This window comes from Papaver somniferum, chromosome 10 (genome assembly GCF_003573695.1).
Source record: "Papaver somniferum cultivar HN1 chromosome 10, ASM357369v1, whole genome shotgun sequence".
Lineage (NCBI taxonomy): Eukaryota > Viridiplantae > Streptophyta > Magnoliopsida > Ranunculales > Papaveraceae > Papaver > Papaver somniferum.
The window spans coordinates 101,757,058-101,763,215 of record NC_039367.1 but is presented as its reverse complement, the minus strand read 5'-3'; the positions used below and the strand labels follow the sequence as shown (position 1 = coordinate 101,763,215).

General features: G+C 41.8%; 1 long non-coding RNA gene across 1 annotated transcript; it reads left to right on the top strand.

The window, feature by feature from the left end:
• The first annotated feature begins 3,412 nt into the window (after positions 1-3,412).
• Positions 3,413-5,615, top strand: LOC113317297. The gene is made up of 7 exons (XR_003343391.1): positions 3,413-3,484; positions 4,074-4,353; positions 4,442-4,522; positions 4,640-4,705; positions 4,805-4,955; positions 5,261-5,316; positions 5,477-5,615. It is a non-coding gene; the product is annotated as an uncharacterized LOC113317297 (long non-coding RNA).
• Positions 5,616-6,158: the final 543 nt, after the last annotated feature.

The window sequence follows — 6,158 nt, the reverse complement described above, 5'->3', positions numbered from 1 at the left end:
AATGCCTATTTATACAAGTCAAAGTGAAACGTACTCTAGGTAAGTAAATGAGAGGAGGTGGTAACCGGTAACGCTTGGAATTGATGTTCCATAAAAGAAATCGTTTCACCATTACTCCCTGTATTTACTAACCGCATCATCCTTAAGACACTTTCTTATAACGAGCGTAGCGTACGCCGCACGGTGTAAACCGCTTAAACAATACCCAATGAAAATCCCCCAGTTTGTGACATGTGTTGATGTCTCGAGTGTTTTCGGGGAAAACATGTAGCATGTTGTTGTTGTCTGGCAAGTTGAGCTTGGGAGACTTGCCGGATCGGTGGTGACCTTCAACGACATGAAAGGTAGCCGTTGATTATTTTAACCTTTCGTTTGGTAGCCAGTGGCATGAAAGTATGATCAGTATGGCTTTAACATGGCCCAGTTTAGACGCGGCCAAAAGTTAGGGTTTTATCTTTGTTTAGGCGCGGGCAAACTAGGGCTAAAGGTTGCCACGTGTTAGCTGGTATTTGGACGGCTAAGATCTGCATCTTAGATGAAAAAGTGGTCGTTGATTGTTGCAGGCCTTCGTTTTGGTAACCGCATAGGGAAGGCCGGCATGGTATGGCGCGGCAAGGTGGTTGGCATGCCATTGACACATGTGGCATGGCATGCCTTGGCGCGGTTTGGCGTGGCCAAAACTTGGGTTTTTGGCCAAGGGTTACCATGCGTTGTTTGGCGACCTTGGACAGCTAGAATGTGCATCTAGGATGGATGGGTGGTCGTTGATCGTCGCACGCATTCGTTTTGGTAGCCGCATGGGGAAGGCCGGCATGGTATGGCGCGGCAAGGTGGTTGGCATGCCATTGTCACATGTGGCATGGCATTCCTTGACGTGGTTTGGCGTGGCCAAAACTAGGGTTTTGGGCCAAAGGTTACCATGTGTTGTTTGCCGACCTTGGACGGCTAGGATTTACATCTAGGATGAAAGGATGGTCGTTGATCGTCGCAAGCCTTCGTTTTGGTAGCCGCATGGGGAAGGACGGCATGGTATGGCACGACAAGGTGGTTGGCATGCCATTGGCGCATGTGGCATGGCATGCCTTGGCGCGGTTTGGCATGGGCCAAAACTAGGGTTTTGGGCCAAAGTTTACCATGCGTTATTTGGCGACCTTGGACGGCTAGGATTTGCATCTAGGATGGAAGGGTGGCCGTTGATCGTCGCACTCCTTCGTTTTAGTAACCGCATGGGGAAGACTGGCATGGTATGGTGCGTCAAGGTGGTTGGCATGCCATTGGCACATGTGGCATGGCATGCCTTGGCGCGGTTTGGCGTGGCCAAAACTAGGGTTTTGGGCCAAAGGTTACCATGCGCTATTTGACGACCTTGGACGGCTAGGATTTGCATCTAGGATGGAAGGGTGGCCGTTGATCGTCGCACGCCTTCGTTTTGGTAGCTGCATAGGGAAGGCCGACATGGTGGGGCCAAGGCCAAAGGCGCGGATGGCTTGGCATAGTGGGGCTAAGGGTTTGGTACGGACGGCTTGGCATGGTGGGGCCAAGGCAAGGTGCGGTTGGCTTGGCGTGGTGGGTCCAAGGGTTTTTCATGCCATTGGCGCATGGTGCGGTTAGCATGGTTGGGGCCAAGGCAAGGTGCAGTTGGCTTGGCATGCCATTGGCGCATGGTGCGGCTAGCATGGTTGGGGCCAAGGCAAGGTGCGGTTGGCTTCGCATACCATTTGCGAATGGTGCGGCTAGCATGGATGGCATGCCTTGGCGCGGTAGACGTGGCTGGCATGGTTTGCCATTGGCACAGTGGTGCTGCTGGCATGGTTGGCATGCCTTGGCGCGGAGATGTGGCTGGCATGGTTTGCCATTGGCACAGTGGTGCGGCTGGCATGGTTGGCATGCCTTGGCGCGGAGATGTGGCTGGCATGGTTTGCCATTGGCACAGTGGTGCGGCTGGCATGGTTGGCATGCTTTGGCGCGGGGATCTTGCTGGCATGGTTTGCCATTGGCACAGTGGTGCGGCTGGCATGGTTGGCATGCCTTGGCGCAGTAGCATGAGAATTAGGGTTTGGCATAGATTACGTCGGTCAATGTTAAGGGTTTTGCCGTGGAACATGACACATAAAAAAAGGGTACCTTGGTAATTCTTACGTAGGCATGCTGATCGATTCAATAAATGTGCTAATGGTCATACACTACACCAAATTCCCGGAATCGTGACAGCAATTCGTAACGGCTTATGGGCCGTTACGAATTTCCCTTTACAAATGCCCGTTACAAAAAAATCGCAACAGGCAGCAGCCGTTATTATTTTTCTAAAAATTCGTAACAGTGTTAAGCCATTACGAATATTTTTTAGGCGTGCCAGTCACACGCTTAGTCACACCAGGGTGGTAACACCTTTAGAATGTGCGTGTGCCATTCACATGCGTGGTATTATGTTCATCTTACACCGTATGTGCCTAAGGTAATATCTGTACCCTTCATTCTAGTCTCGAGATGCATCTCAATAATAAAGCCCTAGATTTTATTCCTACACCATATTTTTTCATCTCTTTCTCTATCTGTTTAACTCCGCCTCTTCGTCCCTCTTTCTATCTCTCGATCTCTCTACACAGTGAGGAGATACAGATACTCAAAATCCTGAAAAAAACAAGATCGAAGGAATCTCAGTTCTCTTCTTCTTCTTCTTTTTCCTTATTTTTCTTATGTTCTTTGTTTTTATTCTTCTCAGAATGAGAAATTTTTCATATCAATGAAGAAGAAATCTAGGGTTTCAGTCGAAGAACGAGAAGATTCAGGTGAGGTTTGAATGGATCTGAAATTGAAAATGGGTTTGATTCAGATGAGGTTTTCGATTTTATGGATTGTGAAATGAAGTTGAGGATCTGAAATTAGGGTTCTCGTGGTGCTGCTGGTGTGAACAGTGGAGACAAATTAGAAGATTGAAATGGGTTGAACAGGTTGAAGGTTGCTGTTGAAGATGAATGACTTGTTTTGCTTTTTTCCAAAACAAGAGAGAAATGGATTTTAAAAGAGGAACAAGGAAATTTATGTAAAATTAAGAAATCAAGAGAGAAATGGATTTTAAAAGAGGATATAGAGTAGAAGTATATTCAAAAGAAGAGGGTTTTGTTGGTTCATACTACTCAGCAACAATCTTAGAGAAACTAGCACCAACAAATGAGCTGTGGGTTGAGTATGAAACGTTATGTCAAGAAGAAGATGAAACGAAGCTGTTGAGAGAAATAGTTTATGTGAAGAATGTAAGGCCTTTTCTGCCTGAGATTAAGTTATCTGAGTATTCACTTCTTGATAAGGTTGATGCTTATGATAATGATGGGTGGTGGATTGGGAGAATTAGTGCTGTTCTTGATGATTTTATGTATTATGTCTATTTTGAAAATTCTAGGGATGAAATTGCTTACCCTGTCGATAAACTGAGGATTCATCAGGAGTTCGATAATGGGAAATGGTTTTTTACTAATCACAAATGGTGAGTCTCATTTCTTCTTTTTTTCCATTTTCATATCAATTTTGTCTTCTAGGGTTTCATTTTTAGATTTGTGATTTGGATTTTTCCTAATTTTTTGGTCTTTCATGGGTTTCTTCGCCTCCTGTTATGTTCGTTGATAGGTCCTGAAATTTGGGTTTTTTATTCTGTAATATAAATGGTAATCTCCAGGTTCCTGGATGATAAAACAGGTCATAATTGATAAGGATTTTGGCCCTAAATCTCAAATTTGTACCCCTTTTTGGAAACCCTTTTCAAGATTTTCAATGTTAGACTAGTTATATCTGTAATGGGTTTGTTCCCATGTTGAAAATTGAACAGTAGATTCATAGTTTTTCTATGTCATTGTTAGAAACTATAAAGTCTTAATGATGTGTATTTGTATCAATTTCTGCAAAAAAAACTTCAATTTTTAACTGGATTCATAGTTTTTCTATGTTTGTCTCATTGTTTAGAAGTTATAGTCTTTAAGTTACGTTTACTTGGATCAATTTCGGCAACCAAACTTCAATTTGTTTACTTCTTTCTTGATTTTAAAATCTAATGCAATGGTACTCAAATTGTATTTCAGGTCTTGAATCCACATTCCTGATGGTAGTGTTTATGGTGCTGACTCTATAATCTTGTGTTGGTATCTTTAATCGCCACTCTAGTGACGGGTTCAAGGGATGACGAACAAATACTATCACCTCTTCTCTTAATAATCTGTTACTTCTAAGTTGTTGCAATTTCGTATGTATTAACATAGCCCGATGTCTTTGGATATCCTACAGACAATTGACCAATTGATCGTGACTGGAGACAGTGATCAAATCTTGCAGAAAGCTATTCAGCAACACATGCGAGGCCAGGTCTGTTTAATTTTGCCTATCTTCTGTTATGTATTTGTGTAATGAAAATTCTTTGCAGTTTTAAGATAGAATATCCCACTGTTTGCAGGTAATGGACACCCTGACAGAAATTCAGGAACGTCATGGGGCTGTTAGAGACGTCGAGAGTAAGCTTCTTGAGTTGCAGCAGGTATTGCTTCTCTTTCCCATTAGATCTCAGACAATGGTACAACGACTATAGTTATCTATTTCTTCAGTTGCTGCTGGTGGGTTAGACTATTTATGGTTTGTGCATATTCATTTGTAGATTTTCATGGACATGGCAGTGTTGGTGGAGTCACAAGGTGACATGCTGGACAACATAGAATCATAGGTATGTAAACCCTGAACACCAATAAAGATAAGGTTTTTAAGCAGCACGTAGATGTAGAAACGACAGATACTTGTTCTTACTACGTTTCAGTATGGCTAGGTTTTAAGTGATGTGGACCATGTTCAATCTGGAGCTGCTGCTCTTCAGAAAGAAAAGAAGCTTGAACGGAATTCTCGAAAATGGATTCTATTGAAAGGCCTCGTGAATCCAAGTAATGAAGAACTTTGACGAATTTCTGCCTACTTAGAAGGTATAAGTTTCAAAATATGAATTGATTTTAGGGTTTTATGTTAATTTATGTTTTAGAGTTTGGAAATATGAACTGATTCTAGGGTTTGTTGTGTATTTGTTTTATGATTTTATAGGGTTTATGTTGCTCATCGGAATTAGAACTTTGAAGATCGAATTACTTCATACTAGGATAGCATAAATAAAAAGTTTGTGCTTGGATGTAAAGCCAGATGTGGCCTTAGAACAGAATTTGTGCTTGAATAAAAAGTTTGTGCTTCTTTTTAGCTTTACAGGTTTGTTTTAACAAAATTTGTCAATGTACAGCCTGAAGATTGGGATGACAAGGAGTACATAGATGATCCTGAGATAAGAAGCCAGAGGTATTCACCCACCTTCAGACTTTGTAGTGATAAACATGTGAGTTGTAGGTTACAACACATAATTTCATGTGCATTTCAGGAATGTAGTCCTACAGTTGCTCCATCTTGTTACCATATGCATCACCCCAAGTGTTTTAAGTCATCTTCTTTGTTCATACAGGTTGAGCAGTTAAGAAAGAGGTTTATCCACTCTATTGCTCCAAGAGGGCTTTCCGGTGATAGACGGTATGTAGTCCCTGCTTCAGGATTTAGTTTTAGTGCACAACAGATATGTTAAAGTTATCCTAGACAACACCTTAACCTTCCTGCTCATAAGGTCTATAAATTTTTCTGTAGGGAATCAATTTTTTGTTTCATTTTTTATTTCAGTTTCTTCAAAATATTTTTCTTTTTGCTCCTAAGGTGTTATCCTAGACAACACCTTAACCTTCCTACTCAGCAAGTTTTTTAACTTAGAATTTGATACTTACAAGAATTTGGTACTTGGAAGAATTTTGGTACTAAGAAGATTTTATGTTCTTCTTTGATTTAAAGTTCTATGAATTGAATGTTCTTCTCTAATTGAAAAGTTATATGAACTGAATGAATGTGATGGAATGAAAAGGGTAGGAAGGCTATTGGAATTCCGACGTATTTCTGGCTGAAAATGAACTGCTGGTTAATATTGACCAGGTCAAAACTGGTCGTATTGGCTGATTTTGACCAGGTCAATGTTGACTAGCAGTAATTTTTTGCTGTTACAAAAAAGTTCGCAACGGCTTTTGGCTGTTTCAGCTTGCCACGTAGTAACGGCTTGAGAGCGTTACTAATTTTCCACGTAGTAACGGCTCATCCATGTTACG